Genomic DNA, 18,459 nt, shown 5'->3' with positions numbered 1-18,459 from the left:
CTTAAACTTCAGTAATAGTTCAAAACTGTCTAGGCAGAAGGGGAGTAGCAATACTGTTCCAAAGGTGAATTTGTTCCTCTTGGCCAGGACTCTAGCAGGATATTTTCTGGTAAAGGATATTTAGGGTCAAATAACATCAAAGTATTGGAGGATAAAGAAGAGTAAGAATTGTCTAGAAAAGTAAAATGCAACTTAGAAATGTAATCATGGATGTAATTACTGATTTCTAAGTTCTAAACAACTTTAGAATATTTCTGTGCATGCTGATTGTAAGCCAAAGCCAACTTGGGATTTGATACCATATTTTCCTATTAATTTTAATCAAGTAAGAATGTTCTTGCTGACAACAATTTGTGGAACTGTTCTTTTTAGGTGGCGAAGACAGATTTGAAGTTGACAGAGACACTGGCTGGATTAAAACAACAGGTTTGCCGTTGGTGAGGGACAAGGAGTATTTACTGACTGTACTAGCAGCAGATAAACTTGGAAGCAGAGGGTCTCCAGCCTCTGTTTCTGTAATTGCTGGATTTCGACCACCACAGTTCACCAACATATCATACTTTGTTTATGTTCCTGAAAGTATGCCACAAGGAAAATCGTAAGTAGCAGTTAAAAATAATGCAGTGAGATTGTGTTCCTAGTTTAACTTCTGTTTGATCTCCTCAAAGCCTCAGTATTGTTTGTGAATCATAATTAGATAATGTAACAATTTAGATACCTTAATATAAGTGATCAAGATACAGTTTGATTGATGTATTTTTTAGTCACCTTTTTATACAGGAAAGTGGTATTGAATAATTACGGTTTCTTGCTTCTTTAAATGATACAGGAAGTATTAGTAGACATTGATTGTGTCTTAATTCCACCCCTCCCTTTCTTCCCAGGCTCAGCTTTGCTCCTGATTTCTCCACCTCCTTCCCCCAGCGGTGCAGGGGGCTGGGACAGGGGGGTGCAGTCAGTCCTACCCCTTCTTCCTCCTGGGGGGGGAGGTGGAACTCCTCACATTCTTCATTTGCTCCAGTGTGGTTCCCCTCTCACAGGAGACAGTCCTCCACAAACTTTCTCCAGTGTGAGTCCTTCCCATGGACTGCAGCCGTTCCCGTGCTGCTCTAGTGTGGGTCCCTCCTGTGTGTTCCAGTCCTCCCAGTGCCGACCTACAACAGTGGGGGCTTTTTCCCACAGAGCCCTGGCCTTCTTTGGGTGCAGCCAATAGGTCTGGCATGGGGCCCTCCACAGGCTGCAGGTGGATATCTGCTCCACCAGTGACCTCCGTGGGTGACAAGGGTGGCCCTGCCCTCTCACCACAGGCTGCAGGGGGGTGCACTGGCACATGTCCCCACTCCCTTCCTCCGAAATTCTTCTGCTGACCTCAGTGTTTGCATAGGTGTCCTCACAAATCCTCCTTACAACTCCCACTCCTCCTCCCAGGTTCCCTGTCTTAAATTTGTTATCACAGAGGTGCTGCTGCTGTCACTAATTGTCTCAGCCCTGACCAGAGGCAGGTCTGACTTGGAGTTGGGGGAGCTTTGAGAAGCTTCTTACAGGGACCACCACTGTAGCCCTCTACCCCGCCACTGAAACCACACCACACACAAACCCAGCACACATAGGCAGACTGATCCAATGACAGACAAAGCCAAAAAAAGTTTTCAATTGGGTTGTTAAACGTGCTCACAGCATGGTCTTGTGATTTGTGGTGCTGACAGAAGAGGAGAGGTGGTGTGAACATGCAGCCAGTGTAGGGAGTTAGAAGGAGGGCAGAGTAATTCCCGTGGACAGGAAAATGTGCTGGCTGAAACCGACTGTGAGACCACATCACAGGAAAAGACAGAAAAAAACCCTAATGTGAGATAATGACCTACCGCGACCTTTTCCTGTGTTTCAGTAGTGCACCTGAGGGAAGTGAGAAGACAGCAGCAGTGAAACATAACTGGGAAAGAAGTGTTTGGACAAACTGAGTTTTGTCTTTTTGATTGTTGTTGTCAGTGGATCATACATGTTGGTGGGTTCTTCTGGGAGACAGAACTCTTCTTCCTAAGAAACATGCATGATAAGGCAACAAACACTTGAGGAATTAGTATTCTGTTTTAAATCCTTAATTTCTTTTATGTCATACTGTGTTTTTCCTGCTTGAAGACTTTAAACACATTGGACTTCAGGGGAAGATAGTGCCAGACAAGAGCTAAAAACACGTCCTGTATAACCTGTAACAAGCTCACCTTTAGTGACTGGCTTTTATCCTTTTGCAGTTACCTGTTGAAACTTTAGGATGGTGTGGCTGCAGCAGCAAACTTACCATGCTGTTATTAATCTTCTGCATATTGCTTTATCTTTTAGTTTCTTGCCATAGAAAAAAGTTAGAGTAGGCAAATTCAACTGCAGCAAAAATGAAATCGTCTTGTTCCTGTGTTTTTAATTCTTACTGTATTCTGCTTCCAAGAATCCTATCTTTACCTGTTTAACCTCGAGATGATAGAATGATAGAACTACTCTATAACAAAATGTTTAGGTACAGCCATCACTGACTTTAGTGAGTATTGCTCTGATCAGACCTACAGGATTGCACCATCATTTCTCATGTGCATTATTTTTGTCATTTTTTCGGTATGTTCTATTACAGGCTTAAAAGTCCTCTTTTTTTTTTTTTTTTAAATGCAGTTTTCTTACAGTCACTGCTGTATCCTATCAAAAGAAATCCCTGAGCTACAGTTTACTAACTAATCCTAGTGGTCTGTTCAATATTAATCGTACAACAGGGGATATCAGTTTAAGTCGAAGTGTGGATTATGAGAGTGACCAGCACCAGTATCTTCTTTTGGTCAGAGCAGAGGAAAATGAGGAACAGTTCAGCAGTGCAGCTGAGGTAGGTGTCCACTTCTGGCAATGTGTATGTATTTCCACTTTCCTTCAGCCTTTCCAGATTGCTGTCCAGATTCACTAGGGGCTTCCATTTCCCCAGCACATGCTATCTATTCTAGTGTCCATTTTAAAAGTCTATCTGTTTATGGGTAGATATTGAGGGCTGGTTTATGTACTCTTAGAGTACATTATTGCAGGTGCTGAAAAGGCTATTTCTTAGGGATCAATAAACCATGCTGTCATGTGTCCTAGGCCTCAACTGGGAAGATATGGAATTGGATGCAGCCAAGCCAGATGTGAGGTTTTTACTTATACATAAAGTATGATGTATATTTGAGATTATTCCAATTTAAAACAAAGGCAGAACAGAAAATGATATGTTTTCTACCAAGAACATGAAGTGAACTTGTAAAGAGAGCAAGTAATAAAAACTCAGAGATATTAGAAGATGATGGTTCATGGTGTTTTAGAAGCTGTTTGACAGCAAAAATATTTCTAAATATAGTTATTAGTTGTTTGAATTCAAGGATTCACTGAGCTAGGAAATGCACGCAATATAACAGTTTGTTCCTGGTGCAGGAAAGAAGATGTATATTATAGAGGGAACAGGAGGCAAAGTTATGAGGAACAAGTGTGAGGACACAGAGCGACAGTGAAACAGTATGTCAGTGCAACAAACTGTGGCTGTAGCACACCAGAGACTGATAATTTCTATTGACCCTTTTATGTACTGCAAGATGAAGAATGGTAGAATATGACTTGAAGGAGGATTATGAGATGGTTTTACAAATATGTTAAGCCTAAACGTAGTTTAGTTTGTACCTGTTTTACACTGATACAACATCAGTAGTTATGAGAGAGCAACAGTTTGTATGAACCTGTGTAGGGGAAGATGTAGTATATGTCTACCTGTTGCACTGTGAGGTAGAATACCTCAACCAACTTCAGACAGTCTGCGGTGTAGCGGTATGAAGTGCCATAAAAGCTAATTTAACACATGCCTTACTGTTTGGATTATAAACAATGCAACTGTGGGCTCATATTTGACATAGGAATAAGAAAATATTTTAAAAGATCTTAGAAGCAGAATTGTATTTCTTACTTGTTTTAATATAATTAGCTCAATTTACATCTGATTTACTCTGCTGTAATTGAATTCAGAATTTGGTTTCAGATTTATACTGTTAAAATGTAATATACTTGGCAGTAGAATTTTTAGTGTTAGAAATCATTGAAGTCTTGGAAGATAAGATAATGGAAAAAGGATGCTTGGGAAGCAGATGGTCCATTTTGCTTTAAAGTAGTAATAGGAAATAATCAACAGAGGTGAAAGTTGAGTAGAAAATATTGCTGTAGGGGACTAGGGCCTGGCAGTTCCTGGTATTTTGGAATCTAATATTTCAACAGTTCTCAGCAGGAAAAGACCAGTCTAAGGAAAATGGCACATCCTATGTGCTATAGCTTCTGAATCCCTCAGGGATGATTTTTGGAAATTCTTTCCTCTGGTATTTCTAGAGCAGTGAAGTTATTGCCTCAGTTCACTTTGCTTTTTAACGTTACCCCCTTTTCCATTCAGGTTTTGGTTGTAATCACAGACGTGAATGATTGTGTCCCCGAATTTCATCAGTTGATTTAGAGCAAAGTTGGTGTTCCTGAAACAGTTACTATGACAACTGCTTTTCTACAAGGTTAGTACTTCTAAAACAATTTGTTATATTCAGTGTAAGTTCTCCTCCCACTAACTAGAATTCAGTTCAGAAGACAAAATTACCTGCTCCAGCATGGGTAGTTGCAACTCTATGAAGGCAGATGGCACCTTGTAGGATTGACTCGTAATTATTTACTACTGCCAAGCCCAAACAATTTTGGTGGACAGAGGACAAAGGAAACAAATTTTTGTAGGATTTTGAAGTCACAGGACTTCAGTTGTGGTTGGTATTATAGCAGCAGGCTTATAGTAGCAATCTGGCAACATTTCTTTTTTTAAAGGAAGAGAGTGATGTTGGATCAGAAATTATAGACACATTAGCTCACCTTCTCTGCCCATCTTCCTGTGTGGGCTTGCTGTAGCCAGTACTGCTCTTTTGCATTAAAAGCCTCTTGCATGATTTAACTGTTGTATGTGACATTTTGTTTGGACGCTTGAGAAGCCTTTGCTTCTTCCTAATGTAACCAATAACATAAACTTTAAATGATGATGCTCTGTAAATTATGTAAATTTTGATTATGTAAACTGCAAAAATCTTATATTTCAAATGCTTATAAAAAAAAATCAGCAGGTCCTGGCAATAAAGCAAATTTATGTGAACTGAACAGCTGTAGAAGGGCCTTATATTAGTCTTTAACCCTTACATAAACTTTTTATAAATTGTAAGGGAAAAAGGAAATTAGACTACAGGAAAATTGCTGTTCCCCAGTAAATAGGATTTTATAACCTCTTACTGTTCTTAATGATTTATCCTGTACTCTTCTGGTAACTGTGCTTTTAGCATAGGTTTTTATAGGTTATGGGTAGGACCTGATAAACACATCAATTTAACTTGCATCAATTGAATAATATATGTAAATATTTCATCTTTAGTCACACAGTGTGATCTGTCTGAGTGATTTTAAGTCAGCAGTATAGATCTGATGGACATGAGAATACACGTCTCTGTGGGGTAATATGTTCTTTGTAGTCCAGGGCTCTTTAAATCCAGCAGGCAAAGGCAAGGTCAGGTGGCTGAATTCAACCATGGACTTAACTTTTTTTTGTTTGTTTGTTAAAAAACTTATTTTCAAGTGAGGGTTGGTTCAATAAAAGGCACAGGGGATAGCACAGTTCTATAAATTATTTCAAGCACCACAGGTGAAGGCAAATGCTCTTACAATCTTATACTACACTTAAGTCTCTTGTTAAAGTACTTCACATTCCAATTCAGAAACTTTGATCTCCACAATGTTTTCTTCTTCTCTTTTAATAGTGACAGCCACTGACTGCGATTCAAAAGAGAATGCTGAAATACTATATTACACTTTGAGTCAAGACTTTAGTATTATTTCTCATGGTACTATTTTTCCAGCAAGACAGTTGGACTATGAGCAACCTAACCATCTTTATGAGTTCATAATTATGGCTGTAGATAAAGGGGAAGAGCCGAAGACTGGGACAGCAACTGTTACAGTCCATGTTTCAAATGTTAGTGATAAAGCACCTGAGTTTTCCCAGACAATGTAAATACACATTCTTAAAACTCTGTTATCTTTGTCTTTTACTGTTGCTTTTTAAATTTTTGTTGGAAGGCTGATCATTACAGGATGGTAATTGGCTTCAATCAAATCTGAGAGTTAAACTGACAAATGTGGTATGATCTTTTGACTCTGAGACTTTGCTACTACCGGTAAAAAAAATAAAAGCTTTTAAGTTTTGTTACTAAATTTAAAGTTTAGGCATACTTTCAATGTGTAGTAGGACTTACATATGTAAATAGGGTAGTTCATAGACAGTCTCTTGTGACAGATCATGCACGTATGTTTTTTCCAACATGTACTGAAGGAGGTGGTGCAGTAATTATACATTTCAAGAGGACCACTCCACCACCAAAGCAGGTCAAGCAGAAAAAGCAGGCAACTCAGTTTTCCAGAGTCCACATCCCTGGTTAGGGTTAGGTTTAGGGTTAGGGCGTCATTAGGGTTAGCGTTAGGGTTAGGGCACAATTAGGGTTAGGGTTAGGGCACCAGCAGAGTTAGGGTTAGGGTGTAGGGTTAGGGCGCCAATTGGGTTAGGGTTAGGGGCTAGGGTTAGGGTTAGGGCACCATTAGGGTTAGTGTTAGGGTTAGCCGCCCGCAGATTTGTTGGTACGGGGGCGCGGGGGGGATGTGGGGGGCAGGATGGGATGGGGAGGGCAGGAAGGGAGTGGAGGGGGGATGTGGGGCGCAGGGAGGGGTGTGTGGGGGATGTGGGGAGCAGGATGCAATGGGGAGGGCCGGGAGTGTGGGGGGGATATGGGGGGGAGGGGGGTGTGTGTGTGGGGAAATGGGGGGGCAGGACAGGATGGGGAGGGCAGGAAGGGGGTGTGGTGGGGATGTGGGGGGGCAGGAGGGGGTTGTAGGGGGGATATAGGAGGCAGGACAGGATTTGGCGGGGCAGGAGGGATGTAGGGGGAATATGGGGGGGCAGGAAGGGGTGTGGGGGTCAGAAGGGGATTTGGAGGAGTCTGTGGGGATGTGGGGTGTGAAATAATTTTACATGATTCGTGTTATTATAAAATAACGTTAGGACTTTTTAGTCTATTTTCACCTGCCTCGGCATATGGGTTTGCACAGTGTAAAATAAGTTTAAAATATTTCTCTTTAAATGTATTTTTGACTGAACTGTTTTTGTATAACTGCAGGTTTGAGGGGGCAGCGTCACATAATGTGTAAATAACTCTCTTTGTTTTTTACAAAGCCATGCTGACTCTGTGTTCTAATGGGCCGGTCCAACTGGTTCTGTTAAGTGTTGTTTACAGTTATCCAGGCCCAAAAAGAAGTTGTTTGTAAGACTCATGTGCGAAGTTCGGGGTCACCAAAAGGACAGGCCGAGGAGGAGTGTTTACTTCATCCCACGACCACCAGAGAGGGGCGAAAAAGACCCCAACAGACAAAGAGAGCATGCGGGAGAAAGATCTCCAGAAACCCGCCCTTTTCCTGGCAATCCTGTGAATATGTATTAAAGGGTATAAATATGTATGAGGAAAGAGAGGATAAATACTAAGGAGGGAAACCGGTCGGCGCGGACCAGGTAGAGCAGGGGCTCCCGGTCCGTCCAGCGCTGTTTTTACTTACCTTTATTTATTTAATGTGATGGATGGTACACTGTTTGTTCATCAAAATTGGCAAAAAGACAATGGAAAGGTGAACTGTCATATGAACTATTGCACATTATATAGAACTAACAGCAAGTGCTTAACTGAACTAACATGATAAAATGATATTGTGTAAGAGAGTGAAAGAAAGGAGGAGGGGGGCAACAAGAGAGAAAAGTGCCTGTACTTTATAAAGCATGATCAAGGATGTCCATAAATCTCCTTACTCAAGACCAGTAATGAGCCTAGCCTGATAAGAGCACTGCAATCTTGTAAAATCATCACATTCCAGGCAAAGGGTGAAAAGGACACTGTGAGGAGGACCTACGGCCTTCCTCCCAAAGACCACCTCCCATGATTTGAAGACCCCGACCTGTAATTTACAGCAGCATCTGCGCAAGCATAAAGGACTGATAAGCGAATTACCATACGAAGCGGGAGTAGGCGGGTTTAGGTAATGTATATATATAGGTGTTTAATGAATATGCAATGCTTTGTAGTATAAAATTAAGACAAAATTCCTTGAGAGGTGTGGGCCGTTGTTGGAGCAGGAGACTCCCCGGCCGGCCAGCGCTGTTTTGCTTGTTGCCGCTTGCTAAATAAAGAAATTGGAAACTCTGACTCAGCCAATTTTAAGAAGTCAGTTTATAACATTTAATAAATTGGAAATTTTGTTTATGACTAAATTTGGATGCGATCATTTATAACACGCCCTAGGGGCCCACAGTGACCCATGGAGACCCACGGCAACCCACAGCACCCGCCCCAGGGACCCACAGTGACCCGCAGCAACCCACGGCACCCACCCCAGGGCACCTAACTGACCCACAGCGCCCGGCCCATGGCACCCCCCGTGCCCCACATCGCCCCTGCCCGTACTGGGTGCTGGTGCAGCAGCAGGGGCAGGAGGGTGAGCAGCCGCCCGTCGCCCACCACCCACCAGACATCCAGGGTCCCCCTTGGCGCCCCCGCACCCAGCGACCCCTTGGCCACCAGCCGCGCCCGGCCGCCGGCCCCTGCCACCCACAGCAGCTCTGGGGGGACAGCGAGGGGAGGGAGGGGTTCCCATCCCCCCAGGACCCCCATGTCCCCCCTATGTCCCCCCCCACATCCTCAAGCTCCACCATATCCCCTCTCCTGCCCCCCACATCCCCCCCTACACCCCCATCCCATTCCTCCATGTTATAAATGATCGCATCTTCCCAGACACAGACAAGCTGCTAGCCGGGAATTCTCTGCCTGGATTTCCCCGCTGCCCGGAAAGCTCTCCAGGGCAACAGTGATTCTCGTGCTCCGTGCTTGCTTTAACTTCCCTGGGTAGTCGACCTCATCTACTGAGGACAGTTCCTCCTTTTGCACTAATAGATCCTTGCACTTGATCCTGATAGACAGAGCCCTCAATTCGAGTTTGGGGCGCAATACAGTGAGGCATGTGTGGTGTGCGGGAAACTCGAGTCGCTCCCCTTCCTTTCTGGACACCTCTCACCCTTTCAGGTGTAGGGCCAGGTGTGGCTGGAACGAAACTTTCTTCCCCTGTTACAGACCACACACAACCTGCACCCCACTGTCTCTCAGGATCCTGTCCGTGACGCCAGTTTAATGTCACGGTCCACTCGGTGGACTTGTGATGGTTCGTTTCCTACGATCTCAAAAATGCAAAATTAAGGTGATCAACACCAAAGGGGATAGCAGCAATAAGACAGTGAAACTTTATTGTGTTGCCCGTGAAGTGGCACACGATAGGGATGGGTGAAAGAAAGGAGAAAAGTAAAGTAAAGTTTTAGAGGGGAGAGAGAGGTTATAGCTACCACCACTGATCTCACGACATCCTAACGGTCCTGGGTCCAGCTGATGCTGCGTCATCGATCGTCGTGGTCCTTGGTGGGGAAGCTTCCCATTTTCATTGTCCAGAAGTCATCCTTTTATGCTCAGTAACACACCTTGCTCCACCTCCACCTCGGGGGTCTCCGCCCTTCTCGAGCGAGGCCATCGCACATGCACAGGGAGGGGTGTCCGAGGCGTGGTCAGTCTTGAGGGGGGGGCAGGCAGCCTTCCACCAGGAGGTGTGTTTTGGTATTATAATGAAGCAGAGTTCATCTAAGGTTCATGATTTCTTCATCGATGTTACGGCAACAGTTGCGATCCATCTTTTTTGACAGTGGCTATGCGATTATCTTTAACAGCTCTGGGTAGGCCCAGGTACCAAACAATAGCGCAGCACTCTTTGTACTGCACGGCTCCAGCACTGCAGAACAGCCTGGCACTGCCTGCACTGCACGGGTCAGTGCTCAGGAGAGCAGCACTGCACGCGCTGTGCCACACAGCTCTGCATTCAGGAGCCTTGACATCACATTCCGCTCCAGGGATCGGCAAGGCCAAGCAGGCCGTTGTCAGGTACCTCACTGTCCATGTCCCTGATGACAATGTTGAGACAATGCTGATCTTCTGACTGACTCTTACACCGCCCTGTGGCTCATCATGGTTGTCAGGATGTCAGGACCATTGGTGGTAGCCTAGTAAAGAAGAGGAAGAAGAAAAGGAAAAGAGAGAGAGAGAGAAAATAGAAAGGAAACTACAGGGATCAAACTATTTGCAAAAGTTAGATTTATGTAACAATTACAATCAAAGCTCTCCATATAAAAGAAGAATTAATGGGGTTTTAAAACATCAATTGATTTGGGGTTATCCATATTGAATGGGACATCAAACATAGTGTGTGTGTTCAAGACAGACATCAAATGTATTAACTGCTTCATCATTCTCCAGGTTATGATGTACAATACTGCTGATAAAGCCAAACTGATCAAAACCAATATCAAGAGAACCACAATGGGGTGACACAACTTATTCAGGATGCCTGTAGCAGTAGGCGACCATCTGAAAAGTGTGTCCCACCATCGATGTTCTGCATCCTTTTGCACTCTTTCCAAAACTCGATGTATTTCTTCCACATCGTGATGAACAGTTATTAAGGTTTTCTGTCCGTTTTCCCTATTTTTTTCCAAAATCTCAACCAAATCCTTGTGTTGGAGTAACTGCTTTACTAAAGTGAGATTCATTCCAATGGGTGTAGGCAGCAATTCACGCATCAACGTGTAATTAGATTGTAAAAGTTGGTGAGATATGACTGGGGCCGAATAGGAAAAGTCACATCCGATAATCTTAGTAAAATTGAAAACACAGAAATTTGAATGGTTTTTAGTTCTACAATTACCTTATCCACGGATAAAATGTAGGATCTCTGAGGGGGGGCTGTGGGCATGACAGGAGAGATTTCTCTATTTGACTGTGAATGTTGTGGCTGTTGTTTTGGACCATACCACTTTGGTCTCAGCTTGCTTAGCTTATTAAGGGGTAAACCATCCATTACATCCCTGGGAACTCCCTTTTTAATGCCCAAAGCCCACCACTGTTGTCGAGTCAGAGGCTGTCCTCCTTCTCCCCCTGTTTTAGAATGGGAGTAGTCAGCAACAGTGGTGTGGCCAGAGGGAATGGTTACAGGTTTACTAACAGAAAGGGGTAGATCTTTAGCTCCTACTTGACAGATTCCTTTAGATTTCTCTTCCAGAGTTCTCACAGGACCGTATTTTCTACTATAGTCTATCAATTCCCCTGCTACATCCCCCCATGTCCATATCTTTTTATGTTTTGGGTGGGAAGGAGTCGAGCTATGATTGAAAGGTGACTCTGTGTCAGCATTACTTTCGTCTCTTCTACCTTTTAAAAAGCTGTGCAGCTTTTCTGCAGGGTCTAAAGATGCTATGGTCCTTTGGAGATCAATCCCAGTAGATTGGAGTGATTCTGGGAGTCCCCTTATCAGAGGAGTCATGCTTTCAGGATTCACTGACAGCATCATTGGGGATTCACATCCAGGAACTGAGGAGACGGAGGCATGGACTCTGTGTACAGTGCAAACATAGAGACCTTTATTGTTTTTAACACTCAGAATTTATACCATTTTCAAAGCTATGTCAGTAAGCGTGAGTTAGGCTGCGTTATAATAATTTGTTACAATGTATTATGCAATTACTGTTCACACACTCTAGTCTATTCACTGATTGGCTAAGCTAAAAGATTAACTCTACTGTTGGCATCCTGGTTATCAGTCCTTTAGTTTTATAGTTCTTGCAACTCTGCGTTTTCTTGTTTGCCAGCTGCCAAATTTCTTCAATTGTTCTTTATTCTTCAGTCAAGGACATCGTCGAGCTGAAATGTCCACTTTCTGCCAAAAATCTCTCCACAATTCCCCCTTCTTTTTCTTTGATGGTAACAGCAATCAGTCTCTGATGTTCTTTCTGTAACAAAGATTTAACACAACATAAAAAGCAAGGCACAAAAAATAAGATCATTAATATAACAATCCCTACAACTATAAGGTGTTTCACCAGATCTTTTAGCCATCCAGTGATACCCCAGTTAGCAAGCCACTCATTCAGCCCCCAATCTGTAACAGTTAGCTTATGCATATTATGCTGCAGTTCAGTTAACTTTCTGTGTATTGATACTGAATGATCAGACAGGTTCATACAACACATTCCTTCAAAATCTTCACAACCGTGTCCTTGTGCTAATAATAAAAAAATCAATTGCAGCACGGTTTTGCAGTGTAGCATGTCTAACACTATCTACATCCACGAGCAAGCTTTTGATTATATCTGACGTCAAATTCAGTTGTTTGGCAGTCCAGCACACTAGTTTAATTATATCTCCTAAAGCTTTTCCTGCTGCAAGATGGGGAGTAAACAAAGCTGTTACAACTCTAGCAGGAGTATCCCAAAATTGTATTTCATGTTGACAATTCTGATCTAGTTGCCATACCGCACGTTTTCGTCTTACACTGCTTGGGGTATTCCAAATAGTATGATTAAGAATTTGTTGGTAGCTAGGCATAAACATTGTTAGCTTTCCAAGGTAACATGGACCTCCTAAAGCTCCTGCTGGAATACCTGGCCATGCCCGGTCTCCACAGATCAAAACCAATCCTTCTGGTAGTGCTAAAGGATGTTGAGGTGAGCTCATGTTAGTCCAGAGACCTCTGTTGCAATATGCATTGCATTCTGATACCATTTTTCAGTTGAATTTACCCAAAGTGAATTATTTGGATGTTAACAACAGAGATTTTCCCTGCCGGGTTTGATCAGAATTTATTATTGCTATCCTCATGAGCTCTGTTCCTCTGAACATCACACAAGTCTGGTTTACTTGGCATGGAGCCGAGAAGGTCCAGTTCTGGTGGAGGTAACATAGTTACATTCAATTTTTCTATAATCAATGCTGTTTGGATTGCATCTGGGAGATGAGGGTATTGATGCCTTATGGTTGTCCATTTTCCACAGAGACCACCCCATGTCCTATTGCAGATAGTGATAATCTGGGTTTTATTGATACTTAAGATAGTCTTATCCTTTACCCACCCTCTAAATTGTTTAGGATCAAACGTCGGGATGCCTATGAGGCAGGTACGAAACGGATTGTCAGGTGTAGATGTAGATAAGCATATAGAATCTTGACCTGTCCGATTGGCTAAAGTTACCCATATGTTCTGTCTCAGCAGTGATTGATGCACTTGATGTAGTTTCAGTCCAGTCGTAATTCTTGAAACAAGGATGATCACGACAATGCAGAAGGTACAGTCGAGTCTTGTCCCACTGCTGGTTTCACCCATTTTGCTGGTATCCACATAGGTCCTGACCCTGTAATGACACAAGCGTAACCTCTTCCCCACGTTATTAACTGATAAGGACCTTCCCATGATCCTTCTCTATTTTTAATTAAAACTTTGACACGATCTGTTGATTCGACCAAACCTGTTGACATAGACTGTATGTTTTACCATAGGTGGAATAAGATCATCACCTGCAAGACACAAAAAATTCATTACATACTGTACTTTTGCTAGTCTGTTTACTGGAGTTTCTCCCAATTCCCCCTGTTTTTGTAAATAATTTTTGATCGTGTGATGAATACGCTCAATAATTGCTTGTCCTGTGGGAGAATAAGGAATACCTGTAATATGTTGAACACCCCATTTTCTGAGAAATTTCTCAGTGGAATAGGACACATATGCTGGACCATTGTTGGTCTTCATTTTCTATGGAACACCTAGAGTAACGAAGGTGTGGCGAAAATTAGTTTGAACATCAAACAGCCATTGAAAACAGCCAGGTCATACAAACAGCCATTGAAAAAGTATCAATAGATTCATGAACATATTTTAGTTTGCCAAATTCAGAAATATGAGTGACATCAGTTTGCCACAGCTGAAGAGAAAACAACCCTCTAGGGTTAACTGCCACAGCAGTTCCTTTTGAAATTCTTTGACAGTCAGGACAAGACTGAACAGTAGCTTTAGCTTCAGATAGTGGAATATTGAATTGCTTTTTAAGAACTTTGGCCAACTGGGGAAAAAATTCATGTGAAATACGTGCCTGTTGCCACGTATTTGGCACTGGTGAAAGGATAACTGGCTGAGTAAGAATGTCGGCACGGGCATTGCCTTCTGCACAAAATCCAGGCAAGTTTGTATGACTTCTATGATGGCAAATATAATATACTTATACCCTAAGTGACAATAAATGCCATAGTTGCTTCAGTAAAGTAAACAATTGCTGATCATTAAGGTGTTTCAAATAACTTCTTTCAAGCCTTTGAACTAGGCCTGCAACATATGCAGAGTCAGTAACAATGTTCACTGGATTGTCATGCCGTAGTTCAAAGACCATTACTACTGCTTTTAATTCTACAATTTGCGGAGAAGCTTGCATAACAGAGACTTTAGATTTCCACTGTCCTTGCTCTAACCATGCGAGAGCAGTTTTTCCAGTGCGACCACTCCCGTCAGTAAAAACAGTAGGGCCTTATACAGGTGTGGGACTTAGTTTTGGCTTTAATTCTAAACTGTGTTGACCTACAAATGTTAGCATTCTACTACTAGGATGTTGTATTTGTATTTTTCCAGTAAAGCCTGATAAAGCAATTTGTAAATGCAGCTTGTTCTGTAGAGACCATTGCAAATAGTCCTCTTGCATTGGTATGACAATAATTTCTGGTTCAATTCCATTCAGTTCTGTAATGCGATTACGACCTTTCATAATTAACTGTGCAAACATTTCTGGCCTTGTGGTAACTGTTTTAGAAGGTTGATGTGATAGAAAACTCCACTCTATAATCTTGAACTTACTATTTTCAGGTTCCGAGGCAATCCATTGAGATATCAATCCTAAAGGCTGATAACTGTTATTGATAAGAACAAGGTGCAAAGGACATTGATACATTATTCTGTGTGCTTGTCGATGGCTTATTAATTATTTTTTCAATGGCCTGAGTTATGAGTGGTGTTAATTGCTGAGGGCTATTGAGATCTGAGTCCCCTTGCAACAAATCAAATAATGATTGTAATGTCTGATTGTCAATACCAATTAATGTTCGAATCCAATTAATGTTTCCTAACAATTTTTGCAAATCATTTAAAGTCTTAATATCTGTGTTTATAATAACTTGTTGAGTTTCAATTATGTGATCTAATATTTTCCATCCCAAATACTTCCATGGCACTGAAGTCTGTACCTTTTCAGGAGCTATTTGTAAGTGAGAATCCTGCAATGTTTGAAAAAGATCATTCTTTACTTCATCTGATGTGCTGACTAGAGATTAAGATATCATCCATATAATGATACACTAAAAATTGAGGATATTTATTCCTAAAAGGTCGTAATGCTGCACTTACAAATTGCTGACAAATTGTCGGAGAATTTTTCATTCCTTGAGGTAAGACCGTCCACTGATACCTGTATCCACAGATTCCTGCTTATTAACTGAGGGTACAGAAGAAGCAAATTTATCTGAATCTTCAGGGTGAATAGGAATGGTAAAAAAGCAATCTTTTAAATCAATTATTAAAATCTCCCAATCTTTTGGAATCATTGAAGGTGATGGTAGACCTGGTTGCAGTGCACCTATGTCTCCTATAACCTCATTGATCTTTCGTAAATCATGGAGTAACCTCCATTTTCCTGATTTCTTTGCAATAACAAACACAGGAGTATTCCAAGGACTAGTTGATTTTTTGATGTGACCAGGGTCCAATTGTTCTTTTACCAAATTTTTCAAGATTGCGACCTTTTCGGTGGTTAATGGCCACTGATCTACCCCAGCTGCCTTTTCTGTTTTCTACTGAAGTTTGAGTACAGGTCGCTGATCAGTAGCCATCACTGAAAAGGCTGAGTAGTGACAATGCACTTCATTTGTTGTAATAAATCTCTTCCCATTAAATTGATTGGAATATGTGTTACATAAGGTTTTGTCATACATTTCAAACCATCTATCTGGCATACAAAACAGAATCATATTTTTACTGATTTTAGTGGCTGTATTTCCACCAACTCCATAAGTGAATCTAGGGCATCAACAAGAGGCCAGCACTTTGGCCACTGTTTCTCAGAAATCACTGTTACATCTGCTCCTGTGTCAATTAACAGTTCTATTTGCTTTGACACCTCTCCTAGAATCATTGTGACCATTAGTTTAGGTTTGGAACTTTTGATTCCTAAAGCCCACATAATTTGCTGATCTTGTCCCGTAGAGCCAAATCCGCCGTGACCTCTGATTTTTGAACTTGTAAATGGTGCTTGGTTTTTGAATGGTACTAATTGTGCAATTCGAGACCCTTTCAGTAAGAAAACTGGAGGACTTGGAGGCCAGACCATTACTTGAATTACTCCTTCATAATCCCTGTCAGTTACTCCAGGCATAACAAATATGCCTTGCATTGTTATACTTGATCTGCCCAATAAAAGAGCACTAAGTCCAAATCCTAAAGGTCCATGTGCATTAGTAGGTATCTTGTGAACTCTGGAGTCTATAATGGTTGTATCTTCTATCGTTGTTACATTCACTCCGGCGCTGCCGCAAGTTCTTGCTGCAAGCTGTTGCAGACATCTTGGTGACTGGTTGTCAGGAGGACTTGTGTCTGTGCGCGGTCCTGACCCACGCTCTTCCTCCAGTTTCCCTGATTTTGTATAGGCAAAGGATGTCCCTCACGATCAAAACGAGATCGACATTGTTTAACAAAATGCTTCCCTTTTCGACATCGTGGACAAATTCCTGGAGGTTTAGATTGAGGGGGTTGATTAGACATGTGCAATTTTCCTTGTCGACATTGCCAACTAAAATGGACAGTTTTTCCACAGGAAAAACATCTACATTGCTCTCCTCCTGTTTTCAGGGCAGCAGCAAAAGCCCCTGCTAAGACTTTTGCATTCTCTTCCATTGTTCCTACACAGTTGGCAGCTTCCACCATTTCTACTAATGTAGCATTTCTAGGTAAATTTAACAAAACTCTCTTACATTCCAGATTTGCATTCTCAATGGCTAGTTTCTGTAGTAATGCATCTCTAGCATCAGGATTATCCACTTCTTTGTAAATAGCATCTCGCAATGTGTCTATGAATGTCATAATGGCTGATTTGGTCCTTGTCTGACTGTTGTAAAAGACACTTCAATTTTGCCTGATTCAGGCAGCGTCACAAATGCTCGTATTGCCATTCTGGCTACATCTCGTAAGATGTCAACTTGCAATTGAGCTTGCGCTTGTGGATCGGCAAACATTCCCGTTCCCGTGTAATGATGTACTCCTACACCATACAGAGGATCTCCTGGTTGCCTTTCCAAATTTTCTACAGGCTTAGCTTCGGCATACTCCATATATTTATCTCTCCACAATGGCTTTTGTGTTTGTGTTAGTATCATAGCTGCTAATTGATGACAATCAAATGGTGTCACAAGTTGTCCACACAGCACATTTTCTAACGACGACTGAGTAAATGTGGCTTGCAAACCCGCCTCCATGACTGCTTTTCTAACTTCATTTACTAAAACCTTAGGTCAGTTTTGCTCCTGAACCAGCAGTCTGTACCAGGAGAGTCGTCCTGCTGGCCCAAGACCAGTATAACAATTTTTTCTCAAAACCACTGAGACATTTTCCTTTCTCTCAAGAACTTCTACAGATTATTTTTGCAACTGACAGCTCACCTGCACTTGACGGAGAAAGGGGCAAACTTCAGCTTTTGCACATACTTGTTCTGGTTCTGTGGGAGAGCTGAGCACTCACACGACCAATGTCATCAAGCAATGACTGTTTATTGCAACTAAGAAAGCCCCTTTATAATGTTCTCCCGCACACGTGGGTAACATGCAGTACAAGTGCTCAAGACTGGACAGTTAACTTAGCCCGCGCTTTAAACCTTCTTATGATTGGATAAAAGGTGCTACATCAGCCTTACCAGGCTTCCTGCCTTGTGTAACCTCCTCTTCCGTCCTAACACCTTCTGGGGGTTGTTTGTCTCGTCGAGTTTCTCTCCCCTCATTCAGGGTCACATCCTTATCGCATTCTTGCTCGGCTGAGGCTCTTATCAGTCTTGTTCTCAAGCAGGATTGCTCACAGGTGCATTCTCTTGCAGAAAGTCCTCTAGAATCCCAACACTAACCATAATCCTAATGGCCCTAACCCTAACCCTCTATGGCCCTAACCCTAAGCTTAAACTTAACCCTAAGCCTAACCTTAACCCTAAGCCTAACCTTAATGGCCCTAACCCCTAACCCTAAACATAACCCTAACCCTAATGGCCGTAACCCTAAATGTAATGGCCCTAAGCCTAACCCTGACCCTAACACTAAAGCTAATGACCCTAACTCTAACCCAAACTCTAATGACACTAAACCTAAACCCTAACCCTAAATCCTAACCCTAATCCTAACCCTAACTCTAAGCCTAAGC

General features: G+C 42.2%; 1 pseudogene; it reads left to right on the top strand.

Annotated features, from left to right (window-relative positions):
• Positions 1-18,459, top strand: part of LOC141963933 (neural-cadherin-like) — a 99,192-nt pseudogene that overhangs the window by 15,236 nt on the left and 65,497 nt on the right.

This window comes from Athene noctua, chromosome 9 (assembly GCF_965140245.1).
Source record: "Athene noctua chromosome 9, bAthNoc1.hap1.1, whole genome shotgun sequence".
Lineage (NCBI taxonomy): Eukaryota > Metazoa > Chordata > Aves > Strigiformes > Strigidae > Athene > Athene noctua.
This window is presented reverse-complemented; position numbering and strand designations above follow the sequence as displayed.